A 19775-nucleotide genomic window follows, 5' to 3' on the forward strand; every position below is an offset into this window, starting at 1 on the left:
TATATATTCCAAGTATCACTTAAAAATAGAGGAAATTGCGAAGATGAAAAAAACCAAAAAAATGTTCAAAAAAATACGCAGGAAATACCTGATGTTAATAAAGGTTGGTAAAGCGAGCGTTGGGTTGCTAGGGTTGCATCACTGGCTACCATGATGCACTGCGCTCAGCTGACATTACAAGATGGCTGCTTGCAGCTTGGGCGTGGTCGCACGTTTCGCGTTCGACTGAGACTTTCGCCCCCCCGATAAATTCGTAAATACATCTTAAGGAAATCTTCCGAGATCGGGACGGATCTAATATGCAGAAAAGAAGCACCGCGACGCGATTTGCACTTGCACTTGGAAAGGACGTTTGACTTGACGTAGTGTTGCCGCGGCACGCGATGTGGATGCCGCTGCTTCCGTAGCAGCCATCTTGGTGATACTCCCTCCATCGTGCGCGCGCGGTCCACACAGCCTCCGCTCTCTCTGCTTCTCTTTTATCTCTCTTTTCCTCCGCCGCGCGTTGTGTGTGTTTTCTTTCTTTCTCATCCGCCTTCCTACATCTTTGAAACGATATTCTACTGCGACGATTCTTTTCTACTGATGCGCCATTTAGGAATGTTTTCCCCTAGCTCTTCGAGCTAGCACGACACACCATTGCTCCGAAACGATCGATATTGTCAGATAACTATACACTCGTCGAATTCGAGATAATTTATATCTCTTTTCACTTGACGAAAATTTTTATCCATAGAATTTTAACGCATAAGATATTTGTCAAAATATATTCGTAATGTTTAAAAATATCTATGTAATAAATAAAGATTTTGTAGTAAAGTTCTTGAGATCTTATATCAGAAATATATATATATAAATAATAAAAAGTCGCGCGCAAAAAAAAAAACACCTGAAGAGTCCACGTAAATATCCATAATTTTTAACGAAAAAGAGTGACACTCTAAGACCCGAATACCCCTCTACACATCTCCCCTATTCCGACCCAACTCGCGTCTCTGTGTCCCCCCATACATCTCCGGAGCTACCCATCTCACCCAGTACAACGTAGTATTGTAAGCATTCCGAACGAAAGTACGGGTGATGCTGCGTGTCGCGAAGAAAATCAACAACGACGAGGATGACGGTGAGGACAATTTTGAAATTCGCGTCGCGAAGCCGAAAAGTCGCGGCGTTAACAGCCCAGTCGGGCGAAGAGAAGCTGAGGAGGGAAAGAGGGAAGAGTCAGGCGGCTTTGGAAACATTTGTGGTAAGTGTGGACACACGTATGTATGATTGTGTGAGTCTGTTCCGTTTGGCGGTACGAAGCTGGTTTTCGTCTTGGCATCAGGCATTCTGTCCTGAGGAGACAGGACCGAAGCGAGGGGAAGAGCGGAGATCCGGCCATCTTGGCCATCCGCTTGTCCTATTCTCTTTCTCTCACATATGCTTACTCTCTCTCTTTATCTCTTGTGTCCCGCGTCTGCGTATCTCCCCCATGCAGCGCCACCGGATTTCTTCTCCTTCCTCTTCAACGCGACATCGCGCTATTTTCTTTTCTCGTTCCCTCTTCTTCTTCTTCTGCTGCTTCGCCCATCCTTTGACACGTGCCGCCAGTCGATTCTCGCAGAAGGGCGATACTAATGGCGCGATCCAAATCTAAAGCACGTTCTGGCTACTTAACAGTCTACTTTGAACATTTCTCGATAGAAAATATTCATCTTTGAATATCGCATCTCTTCAAATTTACATCAACGTTCTCACAGATTCTTTGTAATTCTTGACTTCGCTGTAGTAACTAGGTGCGCTGTATATAATCCATAATATTTCTTTTTTTGGAAAATTTTCCATTTATCCCAATCGTATTTAAATTATGGAACGATAATTCAAAATCTCTCTCATTTATGAGCTTAAGAATGCTTTGTAACAATGCACTATAAATTTCAATACATTAGACGTGTTCTTTCACAATACAGAATATAAGATCTGCTGTAAACTTTTCATATCCATTTCAATTGGAAATATATTTCTCAAATTTATTAATGGCTTTGAATAGTGTGCAGCGAGAGTTGAAAAGCTCGTTGGTTAATTACTTTGCTTTCACCTACAGCGGGGCAGACTAATGTTGTGAATGTATATGTTCGATAATGTGAGCATTCATTATAGCACCGCTGATAGTATCCCAATGTCGTTAATTTATCTTATTGCGCGGATATAACACACGATTACAAATTATATGCGTTTCATTACAAATCGGACTGTTTCAATGTATACGTTTCGGAAAATTAATAAATGATAAAATAGAATCACACACGTATATATTAAAACTTGACTGTTAACCTCCTCCATTGGGGGACTGAATACTTCTCTATTTCGACTATCAATTGCTATAGGAATATAACATTATACATTAATTTTTCGTAATAAAATTGTTTCAGTATTATGTCGATTAACTTCCGAAGTTGTTGTTGAATTAAAACTCAAATTATTTTTAATTCAACGAAAATTTTGTTGTTTCTGCTCTATATATGTATATGTTGTGAAATCAAAATTTATTAGATCGGGCAACTGATCCTGTCACATTACGAGCGATAAAAATCGAGATTCTTCGAAGGAAAGATCGAATTAAATTTGATACATATAATTCGAAATTCCATCGCTTGATTTCCCATTGTGAGAAGAAAATAAAATATAGCTTTACATGTTATTGAATCTAAAGCATTTAAACAAAATTTAAATATATGCTACATAGAGAGGAAAATGAAAATATTATATCGCTGAATTTTTCTTTGTAGTAATCGTACAATCATTTCTATATATTGGTGCAACAATCCTTATCATTAGAAGATAGAAAATATTCCGCATAAGCGTTGTTTATTATTGCGAAGTTTTCAATTTAAGCGTAACGCAGAGATATCGCTAATAAAATATTTCACACCTAGAGCGCGGGAGCGTTAAAGCTTCTCTCCGCAACGCGTCTCCGCCATTAACTCTGAACGCCGTGCTCAGACTTACTGCATATTGATCTCATCAATCCTATCTTCCACTTTCCCCCTTTCCCCGCCCTTTTCCCTCCTTGCTCCCCCCGCGTTCGTCCCTTCTACCTTCCTTTCTGCTCCCTCGTATCACAACTGACGCGGCATTAAATTATGTTTGATCGATATTCCGAGAACGAATTACACAAAATTGGACTACCGCCTTTGACGAAATAAATTTTTAATGTACGTGTTGTGTATAAAGCGAAAATAAAAAAAACCATTACGCTGAAATTATGATTAAGCGTATAACAATGAAACATATTAAACTCGTATGGTACCCTTCCTTTTTGAAGTTAATAATACTTTAAGAAATATTCTGCGATGTAATATCTAAGAATGTTACTTCGATATATTGAGAAGATTAAAAGAGTAGCTGACGTTTGATTTATGGCTCTGTCGCTTTGCTCAATTAATTCTTATCTAATTTATGTATGTATAAAATTTGTTGATCTATATTTTAATCAAATAATCGATTAATTGTCGACAATATTATGACAAAATTTAATGAAATATTTATATTATTTAAATAATCTACATGACAAAGAAATTTGTGTTTAAAATACATAATATTCAGATCTACTTTATTAGGTATAATAATAATTAAAATTAAATGTAAATTAAAATGAAAAATATGGAGGACATGGATATAAATCGAGATATATAAATCTTTATACGCAAACAATTGTATTTCTACATATAGAAATATACATGTATGTTTATCAGAAAAGTAAGTAGTTTTCCGTACGATTTGTCATACAGAGACAACAAAACCGCAAGAGTCACACGCGCGGATATTTTTCTTCGAGAAGATGCCGGGAGATAATTCCAAAACCAACAGACAGGAGACTCGATTTTGCGGCGCGAAACATCGCGAATAATCCGTGACGTGGTAACGACGAGAACGGCCAATCTGGTTGCACTTTTATGCGCTGTTTGGCACACGAAACGCACGTCGCGCCTATAAAACGCATAAAACGTCAGGTATAAGTGGCCGGCACCGCGCTCTCTTTCCCAACCGAACCTCTTAAAACGCGCCCGCGCTTCTCCTCGCCTCGGCCGGAACCAGTAAAAGTTGCCTTTTGTTTGATAGCCGGCTAAATCGGCCCGGCAACCCCCTAATGCGTCATTACTGTCGGACTTTACGGCTGCCTCGTATCATTTCACTTAGGTATATTGATATGGCAACGAGTTCTCTCTCTCTCTCTCTCTCTCTCTCGACCTATCCCAACACCGACAATCTTACCGTATGTCTATTCGACGAGGATGTTAGTCACATACCACCATTTTACATAATTCCCGTTACACGGGGTGCGTAATACGGAGCGATTATTTATCCGTCTGGAGACCATAAGATTTCTCCTTTATTAACTATTACGAAAATTTTGAGTTATATATCGTTGATGATCTCTCTGACTTTCTGTTTATTGACAGTGACTAAGTATCGAGAGAATTTAAATGTCACTTGAAACAGAGATTATAAATTCTCGTTATTTTATTTTGCAATATATTTGTTTTTTTTTTTTAAATATATTAGTTTTAACATTTTCTAAACTTTGCATCCAGAATTATTATCGCAATAAAAAACACGGTAAAATCTTGTTTAAAGAAATTGATATCGAGTCGCACGACGAAAGAAATATAATGTGAAAAGAGAATGAAATGTAAATGAAGTTCAAATATACGTTTTACTTTTTTTTTAACACGCGTGATGTTTTGCTTTGCGAAAGAAGTTCGTTGACGTATATATACGAGACGTCGCCGAGATGAGATTATGCTTATCTATTATAGCCTATATTAAGAACAAAGTCCAAATCTATTTTTTTTTTCTATCCGCGCCATTTATCAGGCAGTCTCTCTGACTGTTCAACCGAAGTTTCAATGACCGATTAATTTGCTAACATGAGATTTATTACGCTCCTGTTGAAGTTGGGCTATATAAAAGTGCATGATTTAGGATTATTTTATTATATTCTTTTGCGATAATATACGTCAGATTATATGAACTTTTGCATACAACGAAAAGTCCATTTCTCTTTCATTGATAAATATTATAGTCATTGATGAAAAATCATGAAACGGCATTAATTTAATATTATGTGAACAATTTTTAAATTATAAGATACGATATTTCCTGCGTGTTTATTATCATGTACTCACATTATATTTATGTATTATGCAAAATTAATAGATATTAATTATAATATAGACTTAATAATAGTTATGAAAATAAATAAACACGTATTAAAAATAAATATTTATGTAGATATAATTTATGTGTAGATATGCTTCCTAATCATTAATATTTCATAAATTGCCATTAAAATAATATTCGTAAGCCGGCAGACATTTTTGTATTAGCAGATCAGAAAAGTTGGAAACGCTTTTTTACATTCTGACATTTTTATCGAAATGTTATTGCGAACGTTCCAAAGGCCATTGTCACATATTAATGCGCGACAGATAAATTTTCGATTACTCAGTCTCATACATTTCTCATTCAACAGTTGTTTATTTATTTTGTGAACTAGACATGACAAAAAATCTATAAATACTTTGAGAATATAAGATATTTTATATCGACCTTGCGGCAATTTTCGTAGTGATCTAAGAATTTTTTTTTATTATGCAATAAAATCACGATGGCGATTGTGCAGTATCATTTTACACTATTGAGGGTATATAAATTTGTTCTGATTGCGACAAATCATAACGCAAACGCAATTTTGTAATAATCTTTCATTAATCTTTAAATATGCCTAATAATATTTATATATATATATACGTAAAACATTTTTATAAATAATATATCAATATATTCATACATATAGAACACATAGAATGTTCTACTTCACGTGCATTATTTTTTAATGACAGATTTTTTGGACCAATTTGGAATTGATTTTTTTATCGGAAATGTCAAAGCAGCTCTTTGTTTATCATAATTTTCTAATTTTTATTATTATATAAAACTTTAATCATTACATACATAAATTTTATTAAAATATATATAAATTTTATTTGAAATTTATATTAATTAAAGAATATAGTGTTATTAAATTGTTTCCATAAAATTTAATTCGCGATAAATCATTCTTATTCAATTATAACTTGACAGTTATATATTGATATCTTTCTTGTTCATATCTTGTTAAAAATCAATTCCAAATTGCAATATTATTATCAATATTATTTTTTACCTGGTTACTGATTCATCGTACACTTTAACCATCAAACCAGAATCGATAACAGTCTATTGTTCGAACGAATTATCACTTTTTATTACTTTATCACTAATAAAAAAAGAATCCCGTGCACAATTATTTAATTCCAACGAAAAATTAATTTTTGTTGGAATCGACGCACCGACATCCGCGTTCGGCTTTTATATCATAGCCTGTCTATATTATATATACGAGTATATTTAATAAAAAAAGAGTTCGCGAAAAATTCTCGAGGAACACACGATGTAGCGATAGTGTTACATACGCGTAGGTCGAAAGCAAACTGACACTATGCACGGTTAAGCCAACAGTCCTAACTCTTCGGATCCATCGAACGTTATTGACAAAAAACTTTAGGAAAGGATGAGACCAAGCGAGGAAGGCCACCTAAGGCAAGCAATTGTGGGGTTTACGAGGTACTTTGTACACTGGCCATAGACCTGGGCTTCTCGAGGAAGGATGTTGCCACGGGTTATATCCGACGGACCGAGAGACCGATTCCCGTCGGACGCATTGATCCTCGAGTCTCATCACTCAGATGTGTGGCTTTTCTTACAGATAGTACTGTCATAAACATGCCATCAACCAGTTAACGTCGTGCCGACCAATAAATTCTAAGTTTTATAATTGTACGGATATTTTCACTAATACAATAGTGTTTCAAAATGGATGGACAGACCCTTTCTCAGATAGCTTCTAAATATTAAGACATTGTTTAATCAATAAATTAAAATTTTTTAACAGTTTTTTAATATCTTAAATCTTATGATCCCGATAATGTTATTTAGATGATTCAGATGGTCTAATATGAAAAGTAAAATGTATCTCTAAGACTCTAAGAGAATATCTGATACTTGAAATGCGCTTGCCAATAAAATTGTATTAAGGCTATTATAATTCCGGCGGATCGAAGCACGATCGACGATCTCTCGCAAAGCCATTGTTTTACATCGCCATTTTTAACCATGATTCTGACTATGACCCTTTACGAAGACTCTCCTGCCATAAACTTTCGCTCTGTCGCCCCGTCAAATGCTTTTTTTCGCCAAAGCTCTTTTTTTAACAACCCTTGAGAGACTTGTGGGCTCTTAGCCCTTTTTAAATCCGGCGCAGACCACCGTGAAAAAAAGCCGCACTATTGCAGGAAGTGTCGGTGACTGTTCTTTCTCGAGGATTTAATAGCCAACCTTGAGGTTCCTCGCAATTCTGTGACTGTGAGGATACCTATTTTTTTACAGCCTTTTTAAAAAAAAAAAAGCCTTTTTTCTGGCTATATTGATGACGAAAAAAAACGCGCAGACCCTTCGAAGTCCTTGGAAGACAAAGATCTCGCACCCCCTCTCACCCTACTGTAGTGGCATGTCTCGCTCGATGTTAGATTTTTTTGGCAGGTAAAAAATCGTGACAAGTTAAAGTGACGCTGTTGACAGTATAGCGACTGACGTGAACTGAGTTGTTTCGTACATTCGCCATTTCTGACGATTTCTCTGTTTTACTAAATGCCCTCAATTATTGCTTTTTAAATCTTAATATTTTTGACATCATAGTGGTTTAACATTAATATTTTGTCGTAGAAAAAACGCGAAAAGTATAATTATTTTTAACGAATTTGTATGAAGTGCATCTATAAACACTCATCGGATGAATATCTGTACTAATGTGGATAAACTGTACTTTCTCACAGGTATGATGCTTTAATTAAAGGATTATATCTAGGATAACATAAAGAATCTGATATCACAACCGCGAAAAAAGATTGTTATAGCTAATTAAAAAAAAAATATTTTGAATATTTATACTTATTAGTTAATATATATATATAATAAACATAAATTTTAAGATATGAAAATAATATATAACATAAATTTTGTTATATAATTTTTGAAAATAGCAAAATAAAAAAATGTATTACATCTTTTTTAATTGTTTCAATTAAAAATAAGTTTCTTGATTAATACAGTCTTCCGAGAGAGTAATATAAGGATTATTTTTTGTATTTATTTTTTTAAGGATAAATTTTTGTATTTATAAACACAACTACTAAAATTATATATAAATTCTATTATTGTTGTCGCGCGAGAGTGAGACGCGTAACGTTACCTTTGTCTTTATAAACATCATAATAAATTACTCGAGAGTTTTACGTTATCGGATTAAGATCTGCACAGAGTTAGAGACATATGAGAAAGATCATATAAAAGCCGAGAAACGTGACAGGAATTATCGGTGGCTAGAGTAGCTCACCGTATAAAGGTTTAAACAAGGCAATGATCGCTTAAGATTAGCGCACTTGCATAGCGGGTTTAGGTATATAGTTTCTTCTGAAATGTTCCTGTTTCATTGCGAAAATTGTTTCCACAACTATCACGAGCAAAGAGAAAATAGTTTCGTCTATCTTTTATTTATATAATTTACAAAAATTTGGCATATATTTACTGGATTTTTTCCTCTCTGAAATCATCCATTCATGCTAATATATTTAGAAATGATATAAATAATATTAAGTAAAGTTATTGTTAACATATGGTGTTTCGTATTAATTTCATAAAGTCACATCATGACAATCACTCATTTTTAGATTATATCGAGTTTTTGATTACATCCATTCGAATGCAAAAATTAGCAGCGTCGATCCCAGGACTCGTCTCATTTCGGTCAGTTGATATCCAATCATTTTAATCCGACATATTTGTTGACAGATAGTCAACGCGATTTTATCTCGCGTTTTACTTCCGTTTATCCCTGCGGGGAACGTTTGTCTAGGGAAATAGGAAATATCGTCGCTCCTGCGCGAACAGGTAAATAGGTATCGATAGATGCATAGAGCCGTTGGCAAAGAGATGCTGCGCCATTCGCGTATACCCCGTCGCTAGGGTGGAGCTTTTCGCGGAGGCTGCGGAGGGAGAAGGGTAGGCGAGGGCGAGAGAGCGGAAGGGCTGAAATGAGGAAGAAAGAGAGATAGAGAAGGGCGCAGAGAGCGGCGCGGTGGTCCATAACGCGGTGGCAGTAACTAACCGGATTCCGGTGGGCTATGCGCGGCAGCACCATCGCCCCATACGGCGTAGAATATGGGGAATCTATGGGCTCATATCCACGACCCAAACTGTACACTAGCCAAATGGACGCGGCAATAACGGCCCGTTAACGCTAATTCGCGGAATTCTGATTGACGACGGCCGCAGGGAGAGAACGAGTGCGCCCTCAATTTCTGCCTCTCTCTATGGCCGCCTATCTGTTCTCCGGTTGTGCGTTATCTATCTTTCTTTCTCTCGCCTTTTTCTCTCTCTCTCTCTTGCTTTATTGTCTAAGTTACATGAATTTCCAGCCTGTCATCTCATTGGCGCCAGTGGCGTTGATAATATCTTGCGCAAAATATACGCGACATGTGTAGAAAAAAAGAATATACAGCTTCACAAAGATGAGTTAATACTAAAGATCATTTTTATAAATAAATCTCTTAAAAGTTTTGTGTTCTTATCAGAATGTTTTCAAGAAAGTTGAAATATATATACAGGGTGTATCAGACCACCCGTCCACCCCTTTTATTTTGAAAACGGCTCAAAATGATGAAAAACGGCGTAATACATGTTTGATTATTTCGAGAGACTAGTCTTTTAAGGGGGTTTCGATGGTTGTCCCCCCAAGAGAATGCCCCAGGAAAATCCCAACTTAAAAATTTTTAATGGAACCACCCATATTGTAGTATATCGTTTAAAAGGGCATAAAAAAAGAAAATTTTTGGCGCAAACCGGAGGTTGATACGTTGACCCGTTCAGAAGTTATTTAGAATCAAAGTTCGAAAAAGGCCAATTTCAAAAAATCATAACTACCATTTAGAAAATTCTAAAAAAAACGTTTAAGGTGTGAAAGTGTTCATCTTTTTAAGTTCTTTCCATAAAAAATTCAGATTTGACCTTGATGTTATTTTCAGTTCAAAAAAGAAATTCAAGCAACTTATTATAAATTCACGTCTTGTTTGAATTTCTTTTTCAAATTGAAAAAAAACCTTCAAGATCAAATCTGAATTTTTTATGGAAAAGACTTAAAAAGACAAACACTTTTACACCTCAAACGTTTTTTTAGAATTTTTCAAATGGTAGTAATGATTTTTTTTAATTGGCCTTTGTTAAACTTTGATCCTAAATAATTTCTGAACAGGTCAACGTATCAACCTCCGGTTTGCGCCAAAAATTTTCTTTATTTATGCCCTTTCAAACGATACACTACAATATGGGTGATTCCATTTAAAAATTTTGAGTTGGGGTCCCCCTGGGGTACCTTCTTAGGGGAACAACTATCATCGAAACCCCCTTAAAAGAGTAGTCCCTCGAAATAATCAAACACGTATTTCGCGATTTTTCATAATGTTGAATCATTTCCAAAATAAAAGGGGTGGACGGGTGGTCTGATACACCCTGTATAAAATCTCACGTTATATTATTATTATTATTATTATTATTATAAGAGACCGCTCTCTTCTATTGATCGAAGAAATAAAAGCGATTTCATCAATGATTGGTTCGACGCCACTGCATCTACCCTTTCCTCCCGTGATATTCCCTTGGGTTCTCTCTCTGTTCTCTATGGATTTTCTCTCTTTGTCTTACGTTTGATCCACGTTTGCCTCCCCGGTCGTCATGAGTTTGTAATACGAGCTCAAACACCACAACCGACTCTCGCAAATGTCATCCCCGAAGTGCAAGCATACGCATATGTAGGCGTGCATCTCTCCAAGCAAATGTGACGAGACGCAAATCTATTGACATTTGACGTATAGAGTAGCTTGTATACATTAGGATCTGCTATAGAGTAACGATCAGGATATTTAGACAATATGTGTATCCTTAACTCTTTTTTATTCTAAAATATTAATTTATCTCCTTCCTTTTCTTCCGATCTCGTTCGAAACTCTTTCGCCATTAACAGAGACATCGATCTACCGAAGTTTCTTAAGAATTGACTCGATCGGAATCATAATGAATGAGAGAAAAGTCTTCAACGCCCTATATATTTTTGCGGCAATTATTTATTTTTAGAAATTCGCGCGATTGTATATACTCGCCGTTTCTTTCAAACACAACGCGAAAAACGCGCGCCTTCTTTTTCGATCGCGGTGAGATCGCCATTCTAATTGCATTCCTGACGAATAAAACCTATCGTAACGAACATTGCGTGTCGGACCTTCCAATTAAAGCCGCGCGCTTGCCGCATTTCATCGTTTATTTATAGACGCACAGTTATAGCGCGTGAACGCGCTTTTGCCGTCGGATGCTCACCCTCGTAAACGTGTCGACGTTTCGGAAAATGCATGGCCGCCAGAATTTGCTAAGAGCATAAAATTACGTTTGCACTCCTTTCGTTTTGCCACTCCGGCACTCTAACATAAGGATGATGCGTCTGTCTAAAATTAATACGAAGGTAGAGGCGTTAAATCAATGTCAATTAAATTAAATGTCGGTTCAACACGATCCCTCAACGTCCGGAAGCGGCGTAAGATAGTATCTGGGACATGCGTAAGCAATAACTCGTGACTTGGATAACATCGAATAATTACGAATTGAGGAAATTAAATTTCAAATAAAGGAGAAAAAAAAAAGAAAGTTATCTCGTTTTATTCGTTCGCTTATGAGCAAAGAGCAAAAAACGGAAATAACGCGATAAAAAGATTTCTAGATATGTATCACGATCAATTTCAAATGACTTTATTTAAATTTATCTAAATTTATTTAAATATTATTTAATTTTATATATAAGAATGCGTATATATAAATATTTCATTTCTTCAATCCCCAAAAGTTACACAAACGGGTATAATATTTATGTTACACTTGGGTGTAACATAATTAGCTCTCATCCATGTGTAATTTTTATAAGACTAAGGAGAGATAAAAAAGTTCATGAATTAAATGAGTCATAATACAGTTTCCTGCCACCTCCTATCGGACTAATAATTTTGCGATTGCCGCCGGCTATAGATTAGAACTCCCATTTTAGCAGAGTAGCGGGAGTCTCTAGTTCCCCAGGAATATTGCGGGATAAGAGACTGGACCGAATTAAATGGCTAATAACAAGAATTGTCCAACCTCAATCTATCTGCTTTCCTCCCTCTCTCTTCGGCAATTTTCAGCGCGCAACATTTATTCATATATACACAAACGGCAATAATATTTTATCCGCTAAAATCTGTTAAACGTGTTTTACGCGTCAAATATTTAATTCTATCGCCAATATATGCGCAAAGCGTTTAAAATGATATAATAAAAACGCGCGTTTAACTGTTTTCTATATTTTTAGCCGCTTGCTATGATTAATACAACATGGAAATTTTACATATACATATGCATCGGTTTATGATTATTATCGGTTTATAATATATATTATGATCCTTTATAATTCGTGAAGAAAGTGTTGCTAAATGTTAAACACGTATAAATCGTTCGATAATCAAGCTTCCACAGCTTGTAAGAATACTTGAGATTCTACTTATATTATAGAATAACGTAATTAGATAACTGGATATATTTTTACATTGATGTATTTGTATTTATTTTTATTCATATACGCCACGTTATTTTTCTTTAAATGTAATATCTCTAAATTAATTGTGCCCGAGCTTATTGCTATCATACATGTATATATACGTGTGTATATATCATATTCTGTTGTTAAAGTTGTCATAAAATCTCTTTTATTCCTATTTTTCATACTTGTAAGTAATTAAGTGTGATAAATCTCTTAATTAGGATAGAATTTTATTCGCAGAATTATAATAATGCATCGATTACGAACTCGCAGAGATTACGACGTTATACATGTAAATATCCGGTAGCGGTATATATGCACAAAGAACGTTTCACAGTAGCTTAAGGCAGATCACGGATACGAATGGTTTTCATTAACGTTTCTTACCTGCTGCTGTCAACGTGGTGGATATCAAGTTATATATTTTATGAACTTCGAAACGGCCTATAATAACTGTACAAATGTCATTCGACGACTATCTCGAGCGAATGTGTATACGGTCTATCTTCTGACCTATACCCAGACTTCTCTTTTCGTTCTTTCCCGTGTATATGTGTGACATCAAAATATTTTATGTCCTTTAAACTTGCATAGCATTAAGGTTTCCCATAGTATAATAAAATAATCGTCTTCATTTTCTCGCAGTTAAGCTGAGAACGATGAGGATGACAGATAATATTCGGTGCTTTATTTTACCTTATTTTGCCTCTTTGAATGCATCACGATAAAAGTTAGCGATTGACACATCAGCACCTTTTTTTAGTATCTACGTTCGCCTACCTACAGCATCGTTCAATCTTGGATCGCCGTTTGACTGAATTAATTTTTCTTTTGTTTCTTTAGAAGAACCATTACAGATAAGTATAAACAAAAGAAACACGAAAGCTAATTAATTACGTCCGCTAATATTAATACGAGCGAAATATCTTAACAGTTGCGGGCGATAAATTAGTCGAAACATTAGCTTCCAAGTAGACCAAAGTGCTTTGTGGTTTAGCCTACAGTTAACAAATGACGCCGTCAATTCTATTTGAAGTCGTTTGCTTCTGACTTCTGAGTTTGCATCGAGCGATCTTCAACAGTGTCGCGTAAGAGTGCCACGAAATCAGATATCTATGCAAAACTTTGTACACTCTCACACACACCTATATTACACATATATCATAAGGCACACGCATATATACGTGCACCTGGAAGCAGGAGTGAGATTCCCGGTTGATAAAAAAAAGAAAATCAGCTGTGCACGTGCAGGCAAGCCAAAGGCACTCCGTAAAGGCTTCGTACTTCTTGTCGTGCGCCGGTCCACGTTGCTCGAATACATTAATCACTTCGATGGCGATGCATGTATCGTTGCCTTTTACCTTACCTCACCGAGCTCTCTCTCTCTCTCTCTCTCTTTCTGTGCGATATAGTCACGCGCAGCACGAAGGTATAAATCTCCGAAGGGAATAAACGGGTGAAAACTGGTTGAAACAAATTGCCGACACGAGCTGATTTAGCCTATCGCGAGTTTTTTTCACAAATAAGCGAACAATAATATCAACAGAACGATACATTATATCTGATTCTCCCCTAATGGCCCGGAAATCGGGAATAACGATCGGCAACCGCTCTTGCAACACGTGAATGAGAACTCGTCGCGGATACTACCTATCTTCGAGCGAGTGGAGGAACCAATTATCACCCGCTGCTCATCTTCCTTGTGGAATTTAATTGCTGGTATTACGCGCGCGCGAAACAACGGAGCGGCGTCTTGCTTTTGGTTGAGGTGATGCCAGGCGCTTGATGCAGCACCGGCGACAAAACGCAACGGCTCCGGAATGAATAATTCAAGTCCCGCCATGGCGACCGAGTAAGAGAGACAGAGAGAGAGAGTTCTACTCTCGCGCGAGAGAACATCGAGCATTCCTGCACGCATTTGCTCCGCTCGCGATTATAAATCTCGAGACTGCGGGATTATAGCGAGAGAGAGAAAGCGTTATGCACCGATGAGGACCGGGAGGATGAGATGCCGCGACCTTGCTTTATTATATTGGCTTTGTCGCCGCCAGTCAGTTTACTCACACTCCATTTTTATATTCTGCTTGAAAAAGCGCGGAGAGAAAATTATTTTTGTATTATTTTTGTATTCGCGCGAATAGTGACGCTCTCGAACAAATTTTTTAAACAGACATATTTTTCGAACCGCTCGCGTCTTTGTTTCTATATAGAAAATCTCTCCGCGCGAATGATTTTGCTGTATCATTGACACGATATAAAATGTATATGTATATGTTGTTATTTCCATGTATAGCTCGTTACGTGACTTATTTCATTAACGAGTTTTCTGCTTGGAATTTTATGTTGAGATCCAGTCTCTTTCATGCATTTTCATTCTTAAAACCGCGCAGGTTTATTGATACCAATAATGACGCACACAACTTTATGTAGAAGAGATCAATAGCTTGTACGAGAATTATGATTCTTATCGAGCGATGATATAGCTTCCGTAATTTATTATGGAGCTCAAGGCACATTTACGTCATGATACTCATTTAGTATATTGCCGCATATATCTTTACGCATATTCATCTCACATACACACACACTCATAAAATATGAAATTAATTACCCAATTAAATCTGCAATAAAATAACGTCCGTTTCAACTGTTCAAAGCTCATATTTCATTAGGTGTGCATTTAAAAATTAAGCTTAGCCTTCACCATGAATGCTGCATACTTATTTGGAGGGAAAGGGGGGGTCACACCGTGTTTCTATATCTATATATTTAATTTAATATTTCCATATTGATTTGATAGTGTGGATGCGAGTAATCGAAAGTCGTAGCTTATTCGTATTTTACATTTCTATTTCATGTAATGCGATCTTATCATTTCATTCATGAGTGATACTATTGAATATATGTGTTAAAAAATCTGCAAATTGAAGAATTATAATTTAAATCAATATACATAGCCCAAGCATTCGAATGCGGTAGAAGTCAGAAATTGACACGAGAAGTAGTTTATTTGTTAATTGCATATAAAATGTATAAAAATTGATTGGCAAATGTTAAATATCTTGTTCAATCGCGTTTGAATAAAATATTGATGAGAGATGACAAAGAAATTTAATATATTTGTGCATCGCTCTTTCGTGCGCGACATTAAATATCTCGCGTAATAAAATTGAATGTACATGACGTTGCATTGATAGCAACAAGACGACGTCTCTCGTTACTAAGGCATGGAGTAAGAAAGATATATTGAAACGAAAACGAGCTATTTCTCTCACGAATTTTCGGCTTTACTTCACGGATGGAATGTTCGTTCTATATATATGTATATGCCGTTGATCGAAATTCAAGTCTAGAGTAGCGCGTATCCAGGGGTGCGCAGTGAACGTCTGAGTATATCAACAGAGGCCTGAAGTAATTCTCCCTTAATAAATAATCGCGTTGCAATGGTCTCAAGGATAAATCGAGCCGGGCAAGCTCATCCGTCTGCGACCCAGCGAACACCGGGGAAAACGTATATAGAGGCGTTAGGCTTACATACATACGGCAAGGAGGTTGACGCTGTTTATGGCGGTTCGTTATACACTGACGAGATGCGCGAGGAGGTTATATTAAGGTGGTGGATACCGCGATATCTAAGAGGGGCAGTAGCCGTCGTAATTCACGACCAGGGACCAGTGCATGCGCCTTTCGCGCCCGTTCTTGGCGAGGTGACACCGCTGTTGGATGTTCCGTACCTGTGTTGGTTCGCGTTGGCCGAAGGTAAGCCCGGATCATATTCTTAACGAGAGTGCTTTACGATCCGAAGACCCTTTATCTACGGTGGTGTTGTTGGCGTTATCCAGAACCGAAAAGAAAGTAAGACGGGGCGGGGCGGGGCGGGAGATGGGAGGAAGAGAGAACCCGAAGAGAGAGGCTAACACCCGGTAAGGTGACCGTGATGTATCCTCGCACTTAGCTGTCCCGTGTCACGCCGTGCTCGGTTAGGTCCGACTTTACGCGGACTTTGTCACGGCATACACGGTTGTTCGAGATCTCGTTCCTTAATAATTGTCATTGTTGCGCGTCGTACATGTATGTATGAGAATGGAGGAAATGGTTGGTGAGCGGATTCACGATGTTTAATGGTGTTTGCGAAAAGATAGGTCGATCTGATAGGAAAATAAGACACGTTTCTGTAACAGCAGTATTCCGTTTGGAATTGGTTGGATATAATGAAAGCAAAATAAAGTACGAGTCAGCTGGAAGTTTGTATTTATTTTATAAGTAAAAGAATTTAGAATATTATGCATCTTTGATCTAAAATGTTAATGAACGCTTCTTGTAAGGGAATAAAGATTTTCACATAAAACAATGACTTCTTTCCAAATTTCTCGGAAATAATCCGCTCAATGACTTGACTATTAATCTGATAGTCGTTTAATTCAATTGCGCTTCGTAAGAACAGTCACTTTAATGTCATTGACATGTAAGATTTTCTCATATAGTTCATACAGTGGACACGTTGTTCTAGATATTAAACTCACATAAGAGAGGATTTTATCGTTTTCTCTTTTTCTCTATATAGTTTCAATTACTAGATTCATTTTGCTTGAATAATTTTTCCTTGTATGAATATATCGTTTATATTCATCTGATTATTAATACACAAATTGCAAATGCTTACATGATGCTTACTTTTAATGAGCATTTTAAATATTATATATTGTTGACATGACGTGCATTCAATAATTGTGTGCTTTTATCAGCTTATCAATCTGTCTTGCTCGACTGCTTATTCCAAAGAAAAGTTCGCTCGAAATAATATACGAATAATTCAATACACGTACAAGTACGTCATTATTTTAATTATACGTAAATGAGACGATTACGTGTTCGGTCATGCAAAAGACAATCAAAAACGCATTGGGCGAGATGGTCTTTCGTCAGTATTCACTTACCGAGTCTATCCTCGTACGTGTCATACTTATTGCTAGTGCAAAAGCAGCTGCGAGAGAGTAGTTAATATTTTTCTTATAAATATCTTAACATTTGCATCTCAAGAAACGTTAGGTTATTCGCGAACGAGTTTCTCATAAATTAAACAGCGACCAACAACGACAAAATCTAGAAAATTTGAATGTCTTCTCCTTTTACGCGCGCGAGGAAACTTGGGAAGATTATTCACCTTGTACACGTGTGCATGCGGATAAGATCCCATGAATACATACCTAATGTTAGCTAATTTGCATATACGAGAGAGAAATCTATATATATGTATATTGTGCGTGTATTATATGTTTCTGAAGTCAACTGGATATATAATTAGAGTCTTAATTAAAAATAAAAATCTTTAAAAATATCTAATATTAAGATTATATAATAATTCTTAAAATAGGAAACATGTGTGTGTGTATGTGTGTGCACTATGATACATTATATAATACAAAAATTCTTTTATATTATAAGCGTTCCACAGTTGCAGAATTTCATGTACAAGCATAATACCCTATAATACATAAATTTAATATAATGTGAAATATTTGATTTTTACATTTTTAATATAATTTTTAAAAATTATTAATCTTAATCTCTCTTTCTCTTTCACAAATTTACACATGAAGTATAAATGCATTTGTTATAAATGACGAAATAGTATCGAAGATATTTCGACTTGAATTTTTGCTTTAATCTTGTCAATATATTTTAATAATTAAATATATAAACGCGATATAAAATTTCGATCACTTTACTTATGTCGTTGGCTAGGTTTCGCAAGGCAATAATAAATCATGCGATGCTCCCTATTGTAATGGAGTATTTTCGAAACACCCCGTACGTATGTGCACTCTCGAAGGCGGCCTACGTGCAAGCAATGGACCGACAGAACATCGCTCACGGCGCTCCCTTCGTCCTAAAGCGCTATGTTGCAGGAGTCGGGGGGCACTTACTTCGTTCTCGTGCTCTTGTACCTTCGTTATCCACTCCCCATTTATCCTTCATGCGATCCGCGCGCGTACGTGTGTACGCCATCCTCTCTTTCTCTATGTAATCGGAGAGCTGCGAGCGTCATTACGTCGGAACAGTGAAAACCGAGTTGGCGGAGTTGCGGGCCCCGAGATAGTCCGTCGTAAGAGCGGGTATCACCCTCTCTCTCTCTCTCTCTCTCTCTCTCTCTCTCTCTCTCTCTCTCTCTCTCTCTCTGTCTTTTAGATATGGCGAACAATTCTCCGGTTTTATGAAAATTCAAAGAGGCGGACCTGTTGAATACGCGAAAAGTTCGGTCGTCAAATTCTGCAAACTGTGTGCCCCCTACAAACTTTCATAGAGCTAATCGCGAATAGACGGTTTTTCCTTCGCTAGTTCCGGAAAAGCCCTAATGTGCATTTCGACTATAAAGCTGCTAGTAGAATAAACGAAAGAGAGAGAAAGAGGAGGAGGAGAGAGAGAGAGAGAGAGATGCGTTAATGAAAGAACTTTGATGCAGCTGACATGCATTTTGCGAGACACATATGAGTTGTTTCTCTCGAAAAATCCCACACACAATAGCGGATAATTTCGCGATTGTATACACTTTATTTTTCAAGACTACATGTCCAGTAGTCACGTTGCTTAGGTGACAACAGGGGGTGCAGTATACTTTTACGGCGGGACAGTAACATATCAATGACGAACAAAACCGCACACACATTCGGATTTACTTTCTAATGCCGACTACCGGTTCGTTGGTTTACGAGGTAATAAAATTCACGTCACAATACTGTGAAAGCCGTCTTGTGCGATGGCTCGATGTGTTACCGATGGTAACGCCACCACTTTATATGATGGATTCACGCAAGTCGTAAAATTAAAGGCCTGAACAAATTTACGAGCATTTCGAATGCCGCAAAATTTAGGAGATTCAACGCTCTGACTTCCTGGCCTCAATTATATAGCGCCTGGCTCGTTACAGCGAGAGATAATTTAATACCATTGAAGTCGCGATCATCACCATTTTATGTATTCTTCAGGAGAGTAATGCAACGTATAAAATTATTATTTT

The 19775-nt window shown here is 36.7% G+C and overlaps 1 long non-coding RNA gene across 1 annotated transcript in view; it reads left to right on the forward strand.

Annotated features, from left to right (window-relative positions):
• The first annotated feature begins 882 nt into the window (after positions 1-882).
• The window catches only part of LOC145941851 (uncharacterized), a 54332-nt gene continuing 35439 nt past the window's right edge, over positions 883-19775 (forward strand). The window contains exon 1 of the long non-coding RNA XR_014426237.1: positions 883-1246. This is a non-coding gene — a long non-coding RNA (uncharacterized LOC145941851). The remainder of the gene's footprint in view (positions 1247-19775) is intronic.

Source organism: Prenolepis imparis, unplaced genomic scaffold, assembly GCF_030444845.1.
Source record: "Prenolepis imparis isolate NDT839.2.m4 unplaced genomic scaffold, iyPreImpa1.0 SCAF_10, whole genome shotgun sequence".
NCBI lineage: Eukaryota > Metazoa > Arthropoda > Insecta > Hymenoptera > Formicidae > Prenolepis > Prenolepis imparis.